Consider the following 20,458-nt stretch of genomic DNA (forward strand, 5'->3'; position numbering starts at 1 on the left):
ATTCTAAGGGGGAGACGAACGAGCCCCTCTATTACCTCCTCTCTCTCCCTCTTTGTTAAATTCTAATAAACTTTCCTTTTCAACTTAAAAAAGAGGTGCCCGTTCTCTACCCAGTAACCTCAGAGCTGTGATCATTTTGTGAATGTTGTCCAAGAACAGTGGATAAAATAGCAGTACTCACTCTAGGAAAAAGAAAAGGGTTAATAAAGAAACGGAGGTGTTTTCGAAAAGCAGAATGTGATATATTAATATTTACATTTTCCCAAAACACAACCTGTGGCTTATGTTTTATTGAAACAAATTAATTGCTCTCGCACCACTCTGTCCCTGGGAAATTGAAAAAGTCCGTTTCTCTGGGTTTACTCTTCCATGCGGCTCATTTGCAGCCTGGCGAAGAAACATAAACAAAGGTGGTATTTGTGTCTGTTCCCCAGAGACAAACGTCGAACTAAAGGGAAACACGCAGAAGGTAGAGAGACGCACAGCTGCCTCACTCCCTGCCAGAAAGAGACGAAAGGCACTGGCATCTCCGGCGAACGCACCGAGGTGTCCCGGCAGAGCTGCGAGGGCTGGCGCGCGGGGTGCCAACTGGGCAACCCATCCTCGCAGCTGGTTCTGTGCCAGGCAAAGCTCTTCTCACTGAAGGGAGAAGCGCAAATACCTGGCACCAAACGGCTAATTCGATTCTCTCCGGCAGCATTAGCTTCTGAGGGAATATTCATGAGCAGTGGGCTTGGGCGAGTGGCACACACAGCCTGCAGCCACTCGGAAGGGGGGTACTCTCAGCTGTCACAGCAGTCACCTGGTACCTCTTGGCACAGAGGGGGGCGCAGGAAGGAGGGACCTCCTCGAAAGAAAAGCTCTCCGGCACTTGGAGTAGCGAGGAAATGCTGTAGGTGTCTGCTCCCAACTGCTGTACGTGTCTGCTGCTAACTGCTGCAGGAGTCCTCGTCTGCCACCGCCACCCTCCCGTGCACGGTTGGGACAGAGCGGGAGGCTCTGCGTGGGACAGCTGCGGGCACTGGGGAGAGAGAGTGTGTCGCACGCTCATTTGGCGGCTGGAAAATAGCCACCTGCCCAGGTGGTGCGGAACCCTTGAGGAAGGCGGGACTGACAGGTAAGATACAAACGCTTTCTTTTGCATCCCCTCGACTCCGTTGGCCACCCACCTGCTGCTTTAGGAGCACAGGCAGTTGGGTGTGTTTCGTCGGCTCGCGGCTTGTATTTGCATGTTTCTGTTCTAATGTACTACAGATGTTGGTAGTTTCTGACGTGCGAGGTTGGGCAAAGGTCTGAGGAGAGGGCAGGGGCAGGTCGGCGTGTTTTGGTTTAATGGAAATTGTGAAATAAACTGAATGACTCCTTTGCTAAGCGTGTCCCGAATCGTTCGCTCCCTAACTTTTCCCAACGATGCACTTTATCGCCTTGAAGCCATTCAGTTTGTGGAATTGCGCTATGTCTCTGACGATTCACATGTATAAGTGTGCCGTGGACGGTGGGCACTGCAGCCTCAGGAGGGCTGCTGCTGTCCAGCTTCGCGTTTCATAGGCTCTTCTTGACTGTTTGCAGCTCTCTTTATCAAGCATACGGACAGAGTGAGAGCGTCGTTTCCGTAACTAACGCTTTGCACTTTACGCTTTACTTTTTGGGCGTCAAACGAGATCGGAAAACTTTTCTTCAAGTTTTCACCACCTCTGCCGCCTTTGAGTTGCAGGCTGGCGCCACGTGCCTCCACCTGGCGAGAGCCCCACATAGCAGCTAAGGAGGGGAAGGGGACGCAGATCACGGCCATCCACAAAGTGCTTTTCAATTATCCAGCGTAAACTACGCATCCAGCCAACGTGAGTCTGATAGGATTGCACACTGGGGCGTCAGAGTAGATTGTAAACTCTGGTGTAAATTAATGTGCGCATCGATGTACCACAACTATGACTGGCGTGCTTTCAAGTTTGTACTTGTGACTTTTTGAGAACTACTGTCTTCTGACCTGAATGAATTGTGCTGGTATTTAATTGTAAAAGTAATAAATAACACAACATGACTGACGTGGTTGGGAAGTTGTTAATTTATATATCATTACCTTCGTCATATGTCATGGTACGGGATATATGGTAAAGTTTGACGTGGTGGCATTGCACGGGCGCCATGCGCCCTAAAGCAAGTAAGGAAAATGGGACCCCATTCCCTGCTGTGGCAGTGAAAAACAGCCACTAACTGGGGTGAGGTGCTTCCCTCTAGCCCTGGACCACGAGGTCACTGCACCTGCTGCACTATTGACAGATATTTCCCTAATAATATGATGTAAGCAGGCACATGCAATGCTATGGTATATGATATGGCATGCTGTGGTGGGGTTTGGTATGCTATGTTATTTATTGCATGGTTGGTGTGCAGTGGTGCAGCATGGTAACTTAAATCACTTTATATGGTGTTAGGGTGTGTTATATGTCGCTGGACATAAAGCAGGTACACCACGCTCTGGTCCAGGGGCGTGACCTGTGCATAGGTTCTGGGGGCGGAGGTGCGTGATGCTCTTGGGGGTCAAATAAGCACCGCAGGAAAAGCTCTTACTGTTGGGACATACAACTGCCAAAGTGGATGAGGCTGCTCTGAGAATGGCGCCTTTCATCCTCGGAGCCGCTCCCTCCCACTCCTCTCCCCCCACACATAATGCCCAGTGTGGAGGGGGTGGCGGTGGCGAAGGCCCATAATTGGCACCCAGCTTCGAAGCCTGGGCAGCTGATTCCCAGCGCAGTCAAGGGCGGCAGCCCCCTCTCCGAGCCCGGAGCCAGCCAGGGCAGCCCCTGCCAGCGCGGGCTCAACGCGCCGAAGAAAGACGCCATTGTGGGAAGTTGTGACTGGAATAATGAGCGCCCTAATTGTTCGCCGGTCCCCTGCGCGAGAGGGGGCGACGAGCGAGAAATGGGGGAAACACGCAACATTCATCACCTATTGCTGATGAATGTCGTTATCGCCCCTACTCTGATGCCCGGACTATCCCTCTCACAAGTTATGAAAGGGCGTCTTTGTAGTCCAACACTCCCCTCAACACACCCTCCAAATTAGGCGTCTGTCCCAGGGAATGCAGGTGAGCTGCTGTGGGAATTGTGCCCCCGCCAATCCGTGCCAGTCTAAGCAGACGCTGGGCGAGACGCCTTGGCTTCTCTTTCGGCTCGTTCGTTCCAATGTTGAATAAAAGACGAGCGTCTTTTTATTTCTCACCAATCCGCTGTATGAGGCGGAAACTGGAAAGTAGTCTTGTGTCCCAGTCGAGTCTTGAAAAAAACACCATACTTTGTACGTGCAACGTAGGCACGGGCCACGCTTGCCTGTCCGCACTTCCAAAGTAGCAATGCACAGCTTGCAAGAAACACAAAGATTTGTGATCTTTAATGTATTTATTTATTTATTTAATGCAATTTTCTATAGCGCGGACTCTACCCAAAGGTGTCGGAGCGCTTCACAATAGAACCAAGTACATTACATGAGGAAATTTACATACTTACACGTTACAGATACAAACGAGATAGATGGAAAAAGTAAAATAACAATAGGTGACAGTCACACAAAAATCAAAAACACAATTGGATTAGGATCGTACAGGCATAGATTGCATATTTACAACATTGTAAGAACTTCCTTAAGGGAAGTGAAAAGGGATCTTTACAGGGAATCTTTACAGGGTTGAGATTCTTACATTCTCTCAGCCTTTTCTGCAGCTTTTTGGGAAGACATGTTGAAGCGGAACTTGTTAGAGTCTCACTGTAGATATCACAGCTGTGACAAGCTCCAAGTTTACAGATTTAGTGAAGGTATGAATAAGTTCTAGATGCCCAGGGTCCCACTGAGTGAGACTGGCGATTGGCCAAGGCAGCAAAATAAGTGTCCCCCATCAGCGAATCAGATAGCTAAAAACAGTGGCCCAGATTTGCAAATTAAGGCAGCTTTGAACTTATAAGGAAATGCGGCATAGATGTTTTGCAATACATGGGAGACTGCATGTGTTTGTGCTTGCTGGAGGCAATGCTTGTGGTAATTTCAAGGAAATCAACAATAAAAACCGGGACACCAGACCATAAAACAGGCCCACAAATAGCTAAATCTGCCTCCTCACACATGCTGACGTGTTAGACCACCCTTCCAGTACTGCCAGAATGCCATACAGGCCAGTCTGATCCTGAAAATGCACAACTTTCCATTGGTCGAGGCTCAAGGTGAGCATTTGAAAGCAGGCATGTGGTCTAAGGAATATGCCCTGTTGGCTTTAGGTTTGCAGAGAACTAAAATAAAGGGGGAGGACGTTGTTGCTGAGCATGTGAAGTAATTCTCCTGTAGTCCTCTTTTAAATACTGTATATTGCTTTGTGAATTAGCCACAAAACATCTGAGAGCCCGCTATACGGAGCGCCCCACTCTTTATACATAGTATTCCTCACATCTGATGCCCTCATCTCCCTTTCAACACGTTATCAAGTTCACGCCTTATAATACATTCAGGGTGGGTTGCCACAGCACTGTGAACCCGCTATACGGAGCGCCCCACTCTTAATACATAGAATTCCCATGGTCGCCATTGAACAATAAAGTTTCGGACTGTCAACACGATCCCTGTGAGCTACTCGCTCTAGTCGTTATCTGAAAAAAGTGACGGTATAAAAGGTCACTTCCGGGTGTTTCCTCTGTCCACGTCCGGTACAGGGAACGCGCCTGTTGCCGCCGCAGACCTCAGTGTACTCGCTGAAGGTCAGTTTTTTGCCTTGCCATATCACCATACTTTGGTTTAACACAGTTTCAACGGATACTAGAGTGTTCCTGTAATTTAGGCTTGATCTAACTTTCAGATCAAAGAATTTACGGAGCGGTCTATTTAACCCGTCTTTGGCATCACGGCATGGTCCACGCTGGATCACCACCACTTAGGTAAGAACTATAGAGTGACTTGGCAGCCACACTCCACTTGATAGTTATTGCAACACTATTAATATGTGATCTTTAACTAAATCAACCTCGTTATCCATCTAGGTGCTTCCTTTGACACATACCCTTGTAATCTTGCTCGCAGGACCACCGTCACTTGGGTAAGAGTTGTAAAGATACATTACGGCCCCTTACCCACTTTGATAATCACTGTTATACTATTAAGGGGCAGTCTTTAATCTTATCATTCCTCGCAATTTATCCAGGTGCCTCCTCTGATACTCCCCATTTGATTGAATCACAAAGCTACCAAGTCTTTCATTTATTTGACCAGCCGGGTCGGAATTATCACCGGCGGAGTGGTGAGGGCATTCGTTACTTCCTTTCTGACACTGCACTGTACCAGTTTTCCTCCTTGCGCTTTCCGTTTCAGTTTCACCTGATTAGGGTTCCTTTCACTTTTCTATTGTTTTAGATCTATAAGAATGCACACATACTAAGTACAGGTAGCACTCCACTCACTACAATGCCTACTGTATTGATCAAATTGTGTACATCAATGCATTACAGTTTCATATTTTTTGTTCGGTGTCCGGACCGTACAATTTTTGCATGGCGCAGTTTTGATGCAGGTTTTATGGTCCTCACTATCTAGTATGTGTGGCACTTCACACATCACTAGAATATAAATGCTGTTTTCAATCTTGCACTTTCGATAGGTTGTGCGATCAAACGGTCACGCACGGTTGTAAGACTTGTCCAGGGTTTACACATTAAAGGTGATCTATATTCACTTCATTGTGTTAAGAGGTGAATTTCCTCCCATATTTCTTTTAATAACTATGCAGTACTTTCTGTTTATACACAACTTATTGTATCATTCCCAGCCCTGAAGAAGTCGCGGGATACTTCCCACTGTGACGAAACACGTGTTGGCTGGTTGCTTTTTGATGTTACATGGAATAAAGGCAAAGAACAGATCCACTTGGACTTTAATGATTTGTTTTCTCACATGACTTTAAGAACTCTCATTAAGAACTTCTATACGTGTGCATAGGACTTTGGTCCATCTAAAAAGATAATTAGATGGGGATATTTAGGGATTATTTCTATACAATTAGTAAAAAGACAGAGGTCTATGACTTCATAGCACTTTTACTTATTGTGGATTGGTAGTTTGGGGGCTGAGTCACAATGGCACTTAAGAGTGCATGAGTTCCGGCAATCCATACACATACCTTATAAGTTGATAACCCTGAGTTACCGGACTGTTTTCTATGCCGGTATTTTGGCACCTGGCCCCAGGCCTGGGTCAGATATTTAGCCGACTTGCTGGATGATCAGAGGTTAAAATAATTTTAAGATCTGCAGATGGAATTCTCTCTGCATCAAAATGAATTAACTAAATATCTACAGATTAGAACATTTTTACATAGCAACACTGCCAGGATAATAATACCACTGGTTCAGTCTGACTGTGCACAATTGATTGGTAGCCCTTATCAACCTACTAATTCTCACCAGGGGCAGCAGGTGTTAAATGGCTTGAGGGACGTCGACCTCCCACCCTGAGGTAAAAGAAAAAGATTAAATGACCGAGCAGGTGAAATAAATTGTTGTTGCAGGTCTGTGCCGAACTGGTGTGAATCCCTGTTTGTTTTCTGGGGAAAAGGAGTCCGGGTAATGTGACCTTAGGCTTCCTCAGCAATGTGCATGTGTTAGCAGGTCAAAGTTTCATCGACCTGGAAGCACAAGAAAGACCTCTGACAACAAACTGGGGGGCATGGTGGGTTTTCATTTTCACGAATAAGTTTCCCTTTCAGGCGTTGTTTAAGTGGCCTAGGGAGGGAATACAACAGTGAGATTAAACTAAATGGCCAGGGGCAGGGCAAGCCTTTACTAATAATGAAGGAGTGGGTGTGTCACTGATCTCTCTCTCCTCCTTTGCCTCCCAAGCAACAGCTGCTCTTGGTCAGGACTCAAATGTGATAGGTGGGCTGGGGTAGGGTAAGCGGCACAGCAGAGCTTCTTCCAGGGCAATTAACAGAGTCGCAGGTGTATTCATTTTTTATTTATTTATTTAGACAGTTTTTTTATAGAGTGAACATGACCCATGCGGGTATCAGAGCGCTTTACAAATTTACAGAGGACAGAAAAATAATAACAATAAAATCATATTGGAATATTAAAAATACAGGATAAAGGTAGCACCCTGAAAAGGGAGGGTATGCTTTACAATGTTCAGATAGCAGAGGGGATAAATCAATAAAACCCAAAATATCATAGTCGAGAACTGTAGGATCAACAGTGTCAAGAAATGGGAGGGTCGAGTCAGGACTGATAAGTCGCAAACACGGAAGTCGCTGGTGAGAAGTAGTCTTGAGTGAGATTGGGGAAAGAAGGGTATCTTAGTATCTAGGGAATACATTTGTTAATAAGGAGTAGTTTGACTTCTTTCCTGAAGAATATAGTTGAGAGAGTCATTCTGAATTCAGGGGGCAATGTGTTACCGACTCTCGGGGCAGTCCCAGAGAATGATCGGTTGTAAGTTTTCTTCTTGTAGAATCTCTGTGGTTTCAGAAGAAAGGTGTTGGAGCTTCTGGATGATCTGGAGCCACCAGAAGGTTCAAACATCTATGCAGGATGCCTAGGGGTTTTGGAAGTAGAGGGCTTTATGTGTCATGCAGGCAATTTTTAGCTCGATTCTTGCTTCGTCTGGGAGCCAGTTGAGGGATTTCAGATCTAGGGTGAGGTGGTTGTTTCTTTTTGAGCCGGTGATGATGACTTGCAGCAGCGTTGAGTGAGGTCCTCAGAGGAGCCAGTTTGGATCTGGGCAGTCCAGAGAGGGTTTGGAATTCCATACTTCAACCTGGGAATCACTAGAGCTTGCACTGCATTCTTGAAGTCCTTGGAAGTAGGAAGGGATTTAATTTTCCTAGAATGTTCATTTGGTAATTTGCTCCTTTGGTGGTGGCACTGATGTGCTTCTGCATGTTGAAGTTCTTGTTAAGAAATAATCCCAGTGAACTCACTGATTCAATGACCTGTGGAAGGAAGTTGAGAGCTGTTGGATGCTTCAACCAATCTTCAATGACAGGTGACCGGTTGGTTGGGGCGATTATGAGGAATTTGTTTTTTTGTGTATTTAGTTTGAGGTGATTGTCTAGCATCCAATTTTGAGATTTCGGTAGAGTTGTGTTGAGGATACTGATGTCTTCTGGGGTGGCTAGTTTTAAGTATAGCTGGGTTTCGTCAGCATACATTTGGTAGTGGAAGTTGGATGAACTCAGAATTTCTGTTAGTGGCTCTGTGAACAGGTTGAAGAGGGTGGGCGAAAGTGAGGTGCCCTGAGGGCCACCTAATGTGACTGGCGTGGTCTACGATAGTGAGTGATTAACCGTGACTCATTGGGTCCTGTTTTGGAGATAGGAGGTGAACCTGTTAAGGACTATTAGTCTTAGCCTCATATGGTGCTCCAAAAGGTCTAGTAGATTGTCATACTTCAGCGTACCGAATGTCGACGATAGGTCAAGGAGGATTAAAGGAAGCATTGGTTCTGAGCCAGCATTTTTAGTGCATCGTCCACTATGTGTGTCATAGCTGATTCAGTGCTGTGCCCTGGATGGAAGCCAAATTGCAATTGGTCTAATTGGTGTAGTTTTTGTTACTTTTATTTCCAGGGCATATTCCACTTTAAAGAGACTTTATAGTTTACACTTTCATACACTAGTTGGCTGAATCCTACTAACTTAAATAGCACTTCAGCGCTATGCAATGCCAGTGGTGGGGGATTTCTGTGTGTCCAGAGAGACATCATGCGCAGGGGCTTCACATTACAAAGCTCAACTTCACAGTACGTTTGACTCCTGTCTTCTGTTCCATGTTGGCTGTACATACATATAAGACAATTACTCCTGCTAATTCCTGACTAATATATTTATGAGCGACAAATAACTACCCATTTGCTGGCAGATTTGCACAAAGAGAAAATGGCAAACCTTAGAATAATCCCTGCTTTCCCATTAACCAAAATGTGTAATCATAGGCAAATATTTTATTTCGCATATTCTCCTTCCGATACGTGACTTCAGTGTATGAGCTGTACAAAAATATATAGGTGCCGATTCCGATCCGGGTCGGAAAGCACTCCGACCGAGCCGGATCCGGAGTGTTTTCCGACTGAGCCGGAGTCCTGCAGTCCGACTGAGCGAGTACGATGCGGCCATATGCTGCCGGACTCTGTTCGGTCGGACTCCCATAGAAGTCAATGGGAGCAGGTTGTACGACGCGTACATGGGCTCCCATTGACTGAATGGATACGTCTCGTATAAGGGCGCCCCCTACAGTGGGTATGTGTCGGTGCCATACGCACCGTACATGCCTGTGTCGGGGGGACCCTTGGGTCTCTCCCTGTGTCTGAGTCGTAGGGCTGTGGGTGACAGGGGGTCCGACGTGGACCCCCAAAGGTAACCACCTGGACGCTTTGCGAGCTGGACACTCCGGCTCGCACCGGCTGTCCGACGCGTGCATCGTACTGGCTCAGTCGTGAATCGCATCCATTGCACGCCGCGGTTAGCTTACGACCGAGACGTACAGAGCTGTTCGGACCTGGAAACGACTCGGTCGGTGAATTACACGTAGCTCACATCGTACTTACTCGCTCGTACAGCTGTATGAGTCGGGCGGAAAACACGCGTACGGCTCACAGTTTTTCCGGCCGGATCGAGTTTGGTGCCCTTCCGACCCGGATCGGAATCGGCCCCATAGTGTTTAAATGAATAGACTGTAACATTGTTCTATTGATACGAATCGTGGGCCATAAAGAGGGTGCACATCACAAATGAATTGCCTTTTAGTCCACTAATGGCATTGCCACCAGTGTAGTGACAGGAATTGTTCTAAGATCATTCCTAAAACTATCTCTTTTAAAAAATATCTCTCAGTGCACTGATATAATGTGACATAATAATGTAAAACCTTCAGCAGGTTTACAAAAATACAGTTTTTAGACTTTTAAAGTTTCTTTATTGTATTTTAAGTGAGGTTGTATGTTTTAGATGGAAACAGTTTCAAGGCTCGGCTCATGCACAGGCTCTAAGAGCCAAGTAAGACTCTTGGCTCAGCTCTCTCTGTTAATTTGTTGGATTACCCACCTCTGCTTTCTCTAAACCACATTGCATCGCTATCCATCATGTGCAATGAGAGGATGTCTAGAGTGTCAGCGTTTGTGTTGTGTGCTCGGTGCCCGCAGGTGTGCCTGCATGTCTGTATAATAACTGTGCACAGGGTTTGGTATATATAAATGACCATACTGGTTTCTCTGTATGGGTACTAATATTTTTTTACAGTTTCCTATACACTCAGTTTAAATGTATCTATATGCATCTGCACATGGGGAATATGCATGAGTTTGTACGCAAGTTACATTCTGGGTCTAAGATTTCTACCCCCACCACTTTTAAAATCCACCATCTGCCACTGTTTCTGACAGATATAGATGTTTAACATAATTTGTAAAAAATACTTTAAGACTATGGGTAGACAACGGGTCTATAAGTCTAGATGAGTCTGTGGTAGAAGAAGAGCTGGCTTACAGCATTACTCGCTTTTGCAAAATGATTACATCTACTAAATTGTGGGACCAAGTATACTGAACCTTATTTGATTTCCATAAAAATCCCTTGAAAGAATGTAAGTGGTATATGTTTATGTTTGGGGGATTTATTAAGCGCTGGTATACCAAACGGTCTCTTGGCGCTGTGAGGGGAGGGAGAGCCTTCCAAGGAGCTCTAGCAGTAGGCTTGGGTGAACAACCATGTTTTCAGTTTTTTCCTAAAACTGGTGTACTCAGATGTAAGTCTGATGTCTATCGGCAATGAATTCCAAAGTATGGGGCCAAGTACCGAAAGCAAGAGCCACCCAGTGTCTCGGTTGCAGAAAGACCAGCCTAGCCCCATGATTTTGGATCAACTACAGCCTATGGGTTTGATTGGCAGGAAGCCCTAAATAGATGGCATTGGCATAATCCAGCCTGGACATAATCAGGGCAAGCATGATAACCATGCTTGCCTCCCTGGCAAAACAAATTCTGATTTTCTTGAAGGTCCTCAGGTGATAAACACAAGATGAGATAACCAGGTTGACCTGTTCCTGCATGGATAGATTCGCATTTATTTTAATCCCTAGACTTTTGACTGAATTTTTAGGGATAGGTGGAGTACCCAATGCAGCTGGCCAGTGTGCTGGCATCCACTGATAGAGTCTGATCAAGTCTGATTGGGGTATAACACACATCAACGCTCCCCACGCTGCTCAACCGTGCTAGCTGACAATATTCATATGTTTGTCACCTGCCACTAACTCAATTAATTTTGGGCCCAGGTTCTGTTGAAAATAGCCTCTATATAACATACACGGTCTTTCTTACTCTTATGATTATTCTGTTGGGCGTTGGGATAGAAGATTGGGTTGTGTATGTATTAATAATTGCAAGGCTTATGATTGCTAAAAAATGGAAATCTGAGTCTATGCCCATGTATGAGGAATGGTGGAAGTAAACCAAGAAAGCATATGAACTTGAATAGCAGATGAAGAGCGAGAGAATAGTGTCAGATTTCAATGTATCTGGAGCAAAATGAGGGATCATTTAATGTTAAGATGTATACGAGGATTTTATGTTGGCATGATTAACATGGTGATCTTTATGCTATCTTGACTTGATTACCTGCTCCTAATTTTAAAAAAAAGAAAAAAAGAGTGCACAAGAGTACACCTGTACTCCTGAATGCTGAATCAGTCCAAAAGTGTAGGCATTGACTTGCGCAGCTGGGTGAACATCTGTGTCTTTGCTTTCACCTCATGGAGGAAGGCGGAGAAGCCAAGTCAAAGGAAGACAGTCACCGTTCCCCTATAACAAATGGGTCCCATTCAGGAAAGCTGCCAAAGCTCTCTGGAGAGCTCAGGAGAAATTAAAGGTCATGCCATAGATAATACCTCTTCTGGATGTGCATTTTCGTCAATTTCTCCTTGTTGGTGTGCTTTAAGAGTACACACTTACTATGTCGATGGCTTTCCTTTAGATCCATCGAATGCAATTTGAGTTTATGTGAACATCCAGAAAATCTGGCAAGTATCTGCTCCTCCAAGATCCTATGTAGGACACCACTGGTGAACTCACAGGACTTCTCTTCATCTTGCTTGACTCTGTGCCGGTGTGATATGAACCAAAATGTGTTAGAGGAAATTATTCTTAAGAAGAATGGGTTTGGGATCCTTTCATCTCCTGTGTGACTCTTGAAAAGATTAGTGAAGTGCACAACTCCTCCCACAATGGGACAAAGAAGGGAAGAGTGGTGGGAAAGCAAAGGAGTGTTTCATTGAGAACAGCCATACTCCATGCCGTCCCTCTCTTTGAAAAACCTCGTAGTAATATTAAAGAAAGAAGGAAGGCATGAATAGATATACTTTTAAGTGCATGCCCATCTGAAAGCCTCATGGTGCTAGGTCTGTAACCAGGAGCGGCCCGTGCACGCGAAAGCGTTGTGGCTGGGATGGGGAGGGATTCGACAGACGACCAAGAGGGGAAATTAAATAAATAATTCATTTTCCCTCGTCGTCTTCTGTCAAAATCTCGCCCCACCGCTCTTACCTGCATGGGCCGTTGCTGACTGTAACATCCCCCTTAACAGGGGAGAAAATGTTAGCAAAAGAGACGGGTCTTGTGGGCCTTACATAAAGCACCACAACACTCCATTGATCAGAGAGACAGAGGAAGCTAATTCCACAACCGAGGTGCCCGAGCAGGGAAAGCTCTTCCATCCAATCAAGCTCTGCTATCAGCCGCGGTCCATGCAGGTAACAGCGATGCAAGGAAACCTCAGCAGAAAGAGGGCTCCAGAGCAGAGAGAGCATGCTGAAATGGAGCAACTTTTGAACGATTTACTAAAATATTTATGAGTAAAGGAACTACAAGAATGCTCTTTCAGGTACTTTTACGGGCCTTTGTGAATCACCCGAAACAGCCAGCTGCCTATTAGTTGAAGTACAAAGAAGGCACAGACCTTTCAATTTGTGCCAGTTGTAAATGAATAATTCAATTTTTTCCCATTTTATAAGTTTTGGGGCCAATTTACAAAGGCATCTAAGTAAAAGAGTACTACAGATGTGCTGTTTTATGTGCACTTACATGTCCTTTTGAATTGGAGCCAGTGTCTGGGTAAAGAACCTATAATTCCATAGTGATCTATAAGGTTGTCCTTGTAGAATGCTATCAACGAAAAAGAGTTAGTGGTTCAAAGTATTTGATATGGCACGCAAGAGGAAAAATGTAATATTAGATTATGAAAATGTATATAGCGTCTTCCATACCGCTTTTTTAGGTCAATGCTTTAAGGTAATTATGAAGACTTTGTTTCCAACATCTACTGCATTACAAAAGTATTGTTGAAAGTGGGTGCAAGTGATGCTACGTTTCTATAGATCATAGGTAGTTGACATTGGGTAGGCCAGCATGATATAGGTCGACTGAAGTCAGCAGAGCAGCATGTCACAGGCCGACTGAAGTCAGCAAACCAGCATGTTTTAGGCCGACTGAAGCCAGCAGAACAGCATGTTGTATACTGACTAAAGTCATCAAACCAGCATGTGTTATGCCAACTAAAGTCAGTAGAGCAGCATGTTGTATACCGGCTGAAGTCAGCACAGCAGCATGTTGTATTCAGACTGACGTCAGCACATCTGCATGTTGTATACCGACTGATGTCAGCACACCAGCATGTTGTATCCCGACTGAAGTCAGCACACCAGCATGTTGTATACCGACTGAAGTCAGCAGACTAGCATGTTGTATTCAGACTGAAGTCAGCAGACCAGCAACTTGTATACCGACTGAAGTCAGCACACCAGCATGGTGTATACCAATTGAAGTCAGCACACCAGCATGTTGTATTCAGACTGAAGTTAGCAGACCAGCAAGTTGTGTACCGACTGAAGTCAGCAGAGCAGCATGTTGTATACTAACTGAAGTCAGCAAACCAGCATGTTTTAGGTCGACTGAAGTCAGCAGAGCAGCATGTTGTATACCGACTTAAGTCAGCACACCAGCATGTTGTATTCAGACTGAAGTCATCAGACCAGCACATTGTATACCACTGAAGTCAGCAGACCAGCATGTCATAGGTTGACTAACATCAGCAGAACAGAATGTTGTCGAAGTCAGCAGAGCAGCATGTTGTATACTGACTGACGTCAGCACACCAGCATGTTGTATACCGGCTGAAGTCAGCACACAAGAATATTCAGACTGAAGTCAGCAGACCAGCATGTTGTATATCGACTGAAGTCAGCAGACCAGCATGTCATAGGCTGACTGAAGTAACCAGAGCAGCATGTTGTCGAAGTCAGCAGACCAGCACGTTGTATACCGACTGAAGTCAGCAGACCAGCATGTTGTATGCCGACTGAAGTCAGCACGCCAGCATGTTGTATACTTACTGAAGTCAGCACGCCAGCATGTTGTATACCGACTGAAGTCAGCAGACCAGCAACTTGTATACCGACTGAAGCCAGCACACCAGCATGGTGTATACCGACTGAAGTCAGCACACCAGCATGTTGTATTCAGACTGAAGTTAGCAGACCAGCAAGTTGTGTACCGACTGAAGTCAGCAGAGCAGCATGTGGTATACTAACTGAAGTCAGCAAACCAGCATGTTTTAGGTCGACTGAAGTCAGCAGAGCAGCATGTTGTATACCGACTTAAGTCAGCACACCAGCATGTTGTATTCAGACTGAAGTCATCAGACCAGCACATTGTATACCACTGAAGTCAGCAGACCAGCATGTCATAGGTTGACTAACATCAGCAGAACAGAATGTTGTCGAAGTCAGCAGACCAGCACATTGTATACCGACTGAAGTCAGCAGACCAGCATGTTGTATGCCGACTGAAGTCAGCACGCCAGCATGTTGTATACTTACTGAAGTCAGCACGCCAGCATGTTGTATACCGACTGAAGTCAGCAGACCAGCATGTTGTATTCAGACTGAAGTCAGCAAACCAGCACGTTGTATACCGACTGAAGTCAGCAGATCAGCATGTCATAGGTTGACTGAAGTCAGCAGAACAGAATGTTGTTGAAGTCAGCAGACCAGCATGTTGTATTCACACTGAAGTCAGCATACCAGCGCGTTGTATACTAACTGAAGTCAGCAGACCAGCATGTCATAGGACTCTATGCTACACAAGAATGCTTCAGTACCTGTGCTTAAAGCCAGCAAAGTAACAGAACTGAAATTCAGCATAACCGTCAACCACTTTTGTGTCACTTAGAAACCTGCAGCCTCCAACATACATAGAACATGGCACAGAGAATCTAATATGAATTCGGTATCCATTGAACCTCAACTTCTGCACACTCTGTAACCTAAACATTGGTTCATAGTACCATTAGCGTAAATAAAGCTTCAGCTAAATCAAAGGGTACGTGAAAAAAGTTTATCTTTAGAAAATGCCCTGAAGAAGGTCAAGTGCAGAGGAAGTCTAGACTGTCCAATGTGATAAGGTATACATAAACAGCATTATTTAAGTTCAATGAATAGCAGAGCTACAGGAACCAACCAGGATCAGGGTTCACATATTCTCTACCGATCTCAGATTCTAGAAAGGCAATGACCTCACCTCACTACCTTAATGAGGAAGGACTCGAGAGATGAGGATGATATCCTTCCCTTGTTCACAAATCGCACAAAAGAATAACAAGCAGCCTTTTTAAATGTTATTTTTTATTCAGCAGAATATGAGAAGACTTAGTAAAAAAAAGCTGCCAAACATAATGCAAGTTCATCACAAAATAAATAACATTTCCAGCAGACGCAATTGATATTAGCAGCAAATCATTCATACTCCCTTGCTCATAATTAAAATGCAGCAGGATAATTAAGTGCTATGATGGTGCGCCTTTAAAGACAAAATGAAAATACAGAATAGAATTTCAGCACATAATAAATAACAAATTAACCAGTAAATGCAAATGATATTAATAGCAAATCATTCATTCTCCCTTCCTCATAATAAAAATGTGACAGGATAATAAAGTGCTATGATGGTACGCCTTTAAAGACAACAAGCATGTACACAATTTGTAAGACCGTAGACGATTGTAGACACAGGTTAACTCAACCCGGCCTGATGGGCTCTGACTCCAATCCACTATTTCCTAGGAAAACTGACTTTACACCGCTTTGTAATAAATATTGACTAATAAATAGTAAATTGCAAAAATAGTCTGAAGTTGGACATGAATGCATGCATTTGCTGACTCATTAATAAAGTGTGTTAGTCGCTAAATGAAGTCATTCTGCTACTGATTATGAGCCCATAGAAAATCAAGAGTAATACCCTTAACCTGATGGGTAGATAGTACCCAAGTTACCTGTCTACTATAAAAGGAAATATAAAATCCTTGAATTCATGATGGGACTCGAATATTATTAGTTCAAATAAACCTATTCATGCAGATGAATTGTGCTCAGAAAGCTCAAATGATTTTAAAAATTGCTAAAAACCTTGACAAACTCCTAACTGGTGTTGCATATGCCTCCTCAAAAGCTTTAGTCCTCTCCATTTTGGCGTACCAATGTTCAAAGGTTGGAATATTTATTGTTCTCCTATTTTGTAATATCAAGGAGCATGCAACCGATATAGTAAAATAAAGAAAGTACTGCACAGTTTTATTGGTCCTACTAATGGCATATGATGAGTGTTGGACCTGTCAGCCTAAGGGTGGTCTCCATCTACATTTTTGGCCTTTTGCCTCCCATTTGTACCTCCCATTTTTGTTGGACTTAGGACTCTGGGCGCCTTACCACTGCTAAACAGTGCTGAGGTGCAGGTGCTCTCCCCTAAAACATGGTGACATTGGCATATCCGCCACAGGCCCCAGCTACCGCAGTGAGGCCTACCCCTCCATAGGTTAACATTGGGGACCCCCCTTAGGAGAACTTCTGACTGGGACGTAATAATTATGTTGTGTTTGGTCTAGTTGGAATCATGGTGGGGAACCCTTTCCAATGATATATTGGGTTTGGGCACTATTACTGTAGAAATCCCACTTTTAGAAAGTGGACATTTTTCTTCCTACACTTAGTCTGGGCACTACAGACTCCCCCCTCCCATCTGCACACTGATAGCCTGCCTGGGCTGTGAGGAGGGAGTGGGGATTCACACCTTCTCCACTTGAATGGGCTGTGACTGGCTGCCTCACCATAGCCTTAACGGCCCTGCCTTTCTTCGCTGTAGACAGCCAGTTCAGGGAAGGCAGGGAACATCCCAGAATTCCCTAGACCCTTCCAGAAACTCCTACCCCCCTAGACCCTTCCAGAAACTTCTGCCCCCTTCTAGTAACTAGACTCCAGGGTATATACGGGAGGGTCCTGTACCCACATCTTTGTTACACTACTGGACCAGGAAGAATCTCTTCTGGAGTGAAGACTGCTGCGTCAGGAGGATTGCTACACTGCTGAGGCTGACTGCTCCCAGGAACTGCTGCCCCAAGTTAGCTGAGTTGCCCTGCCTACCTGCTGATCTTGCCCTGCCAGAGGGGAACCAGGAATAACATCCCCAGTGTGTCTCCACTATTTTCCCTCTTTGACTGGCCCCCCTGGTTACTGGGGAATCACAAGAATTGCAACCAAGGACTGCCCCTGCAACGTGGTGGAACTGCTTTGCTGCGAAAAGGAACAAAAAGGACAGCAACGATCTGTTCTTATAAACTGCCCCTGCAGCGCTGTAATCCTGAAAACATCACCGCCGCCGCCTGGGGCCCCTAAGGCACTGAAAAGCGCTGTGGAATGAAAGCGCTGTGCCCCTGAAATCATCGCCACTGCCCGGGACCTGAGCATGCTGTGTAGCGCTGAGAGAGAGTGAAGCGCTGTGTGGCAGGAAGCACCGCCGCAGCCTGGGACCTGATCGCGCTGGGGAGCACTGTGGCAGGAGGGCACTGTGAAGTGAAGTGCTGCTTAGCCAAGATTACCGTGGCCGGCCAGGGCACTCAACCGCATTGTTTTTTGCAAGCCCTGGGCGAAGAAGTGCTGTTTAGCTGGGATCACCGCTGCCAGCCCAGGAACCTCGGGAGAACTGAGAGGACATCCATGCGACATCAGAGGCAGCGCCGCAATGGGATTGGAGCCAGTTCTGGACGTTGCCTAGCAACAGGGGGCTCGCCGCGCAGATACCGAGGGAGCCATGCGGAATTGAGGAGGTGCCCGGTCTCCCTGTGCCACACCAAAGCTGACAAGAAGCTCCGACGCTCAGGGAATCCCTGAGCCAGCACCGGCCCCCAGGTACGGTCAGCATTGTGAGCTAAGCTGTTGTGTGGGTGAAGTAGACTGCAGCAGGCTGCGGAGACTGGCTTAACCCGATAGCAGGACTGCTGGAGACCGTGTTGGCCAGCATCCGGGGATCAGTGGGTGGGGTGTGCCCAGAAGAGCCTGACTTTCTTTTCCGGCCGCATTCGTGCTGTGGGCACAATGGAGGCATGTTACCATCAATACCGGCCGCATTCACACTGGGGGCACGGCAGGGGAGCATTAACACCGGGAGTTTAACGCCTGTGGCACCAGGGCCATTTTACTGACTTCGGTGACTGGAACGCATTTACAAGAACACTAGTGCTGACCGTCCCTGCACGCATTTTTCTTTCCTCGTAAGCCCAAGCTGAACTGACAAATGAACGAACATTTTGCCTAAAAGAAACTGCCAGAGTTTGCTAGATCATTTCCCCTCACAAAGAAACCTGTCAGACAAAAGCTCTTGGCACATATAAACTTCCTGTGATTTGATCTTGCCTAAAAACTGGATTTACCTGATTGTGGATCTTGCCTGAAACTTGAAATAAAGATATTTTTACTTTTATAATTAACTGGTGTAGTGTCTCTTTGTGATGTTTCACTGTGTTATGGTGGGTGGGTGTTACACAAATACTTTACACATTGCCTCCTGAGCTAAGCCTACCCACGATGTGCCAAGCTACCAGGAGGGGGGTCTAGGGTACTTTGAGATCCACCCTGACGGGACCGGTGCTCCCTACTTGGGCTAGGGTGCATACCCCTGCCAACTAGAGACCCCGTTTCCAACACTGGTGTCCAGCGGTGGGATTAGGACTTGTGCTTGTGTAACACCATACAGTGACTCACTGTACACCACAATCCAACACGTGACTTAAACTTTTCTTTTCCTTTCTCTGACTGGAGAATTTTTGTCTGTCCCCTCCAATTGGCATTTTTGGTTTTTCTAAAATTCTCCCTGACTGCCGACTGCAAGCAGCTCTTTTTCAAAGTCCTTTTTGCCTAAGTCCCATTGGTTTTCTCTACAAACATCTGAGGTCCTACCTATCAGGAGGGAATTTGAGCAGGCCAACCTGGAAACTTACACGGTGGTGCAGCTTAAGGATTTCTGCCAGGAGAAAGGGGTGTTCTTCAAGTGAAGCGTCAAGAAGGCAGAGCTTCAGAAAGCCTTGAGAGCATGGGTAATGGCCCACCCAGAAGGAGAAGGGGGTGAGTAGGGATCGGAGTACAACGCCACAGAGAAGCTCAACCTGTGGGTGACAATTTGCTGCCAGCCCCTTCCAGGGTCGGCAGTAGTGTTTCAGTCGGGAGCCTGTCCTCAGAGGAATTGGCGGACAGGAGAGAGGAGAGACAGTTCAGATTGGAGCTTGCCAAGCTGGAGAAAGAGCGGGAAAAAGAAAGGTTGGCCATGGAGCAGGATCGCGAAGAAAAGCGGCTGGCTATGAGGGAAAAAGAACTTGGCCATGAGCTCAGCCTGAAGGAGCTGGAGAACCGAGCCCTAGAAGTAGGGGCCAACAGCAACCAGAATTGTGGCAGCATACCTACTGAAGCTTCACATGAGTCCAGAATCTATATGCCGAAAGATGTTGTGTCCAGTTTTAGTGTGGGGGATGATATTGATAAATGACTAGCAGCCTATGAGGTGTCCCTAAGAGCCCATGGGGTCCCCGAATGTTACTTGGGGGAGGCCTGTACAGGTACATGCCTACGGTGGGGAGGAACACACTCCTGACCCTAGACAAGGCAGATCAGACCAACTACCCCGTCATGAAGGTAGCGTTAATTAGAAAGTTTGGTCTTACACCTGAAAAGTATAGACAGAAGTTTAGGAATAGCCACAAACTTTCCACACACAACTGGGTAGATTTCCTGGACTATGCTAGAAAAACATTGGTGGGCTGGGTGAGGGGCAGCAATGTGCATGACTATGAAGGGTTGTATGACGTTTTCCTGAGAGAGCACCTTCTTGAGAAATGTTTTCCAGAGCTGCGCCAACACCTGTTGACTGCAAGTTGACCAATCGTAGGAAGCTTGCGGAGGAGGCGGACACCTGGGTCAGTACCAGGGTGTCCAATAAGGGTTCTGGGGGGGACTCCCAAAGGTGTGGTCAGGGTTAGAACCAGAAGAAAGAGGGGGGAGATAAAAAGGAGTTCTCCAAAGGCCCCCAATGACTATGGTAAGGAGTAAGCTGGTGTCCC

The 20,458-nt window shown here is 45.9% G+C and overlaps 1 protein-coding gene across 2 annotated transcripts in view; it reads left to right on the forward strand.

Annotated features, from left to right (window-relative positions):
• The first annotated feature begins 432 nt into the window (after window positions 1-432).
• The window catches only part of CDH20 (cadherin 20), a 1,519,872-nt gene continuing 1,499,846 nt past the window's right edge, over window positions 433-20,458 (forward strand). For both annotated transcript variants that reach the window (XM_085606877.1, XM_085606876.1), the window contains exon 1: window positions 433-1,117. The gene's annotated coding sequence lies outside the window, so the exon portion shown is untranslated. The remainder of the gene's footprint in view (window positions 1,118-20,458) is intronic.

This window comes from Triturus cristatus, chromosome 5_2 (assembly GCF_964204655.1).
Source record: "Triturus cristatus chromosome 5_2, aTriCri1.1, whole genome shotgun sequence".
NCBI lineage: Eukaryota > Metazoa > Chordata > Amphibia > Caudata > Salamandridae > Triturus > Triturus cristatus.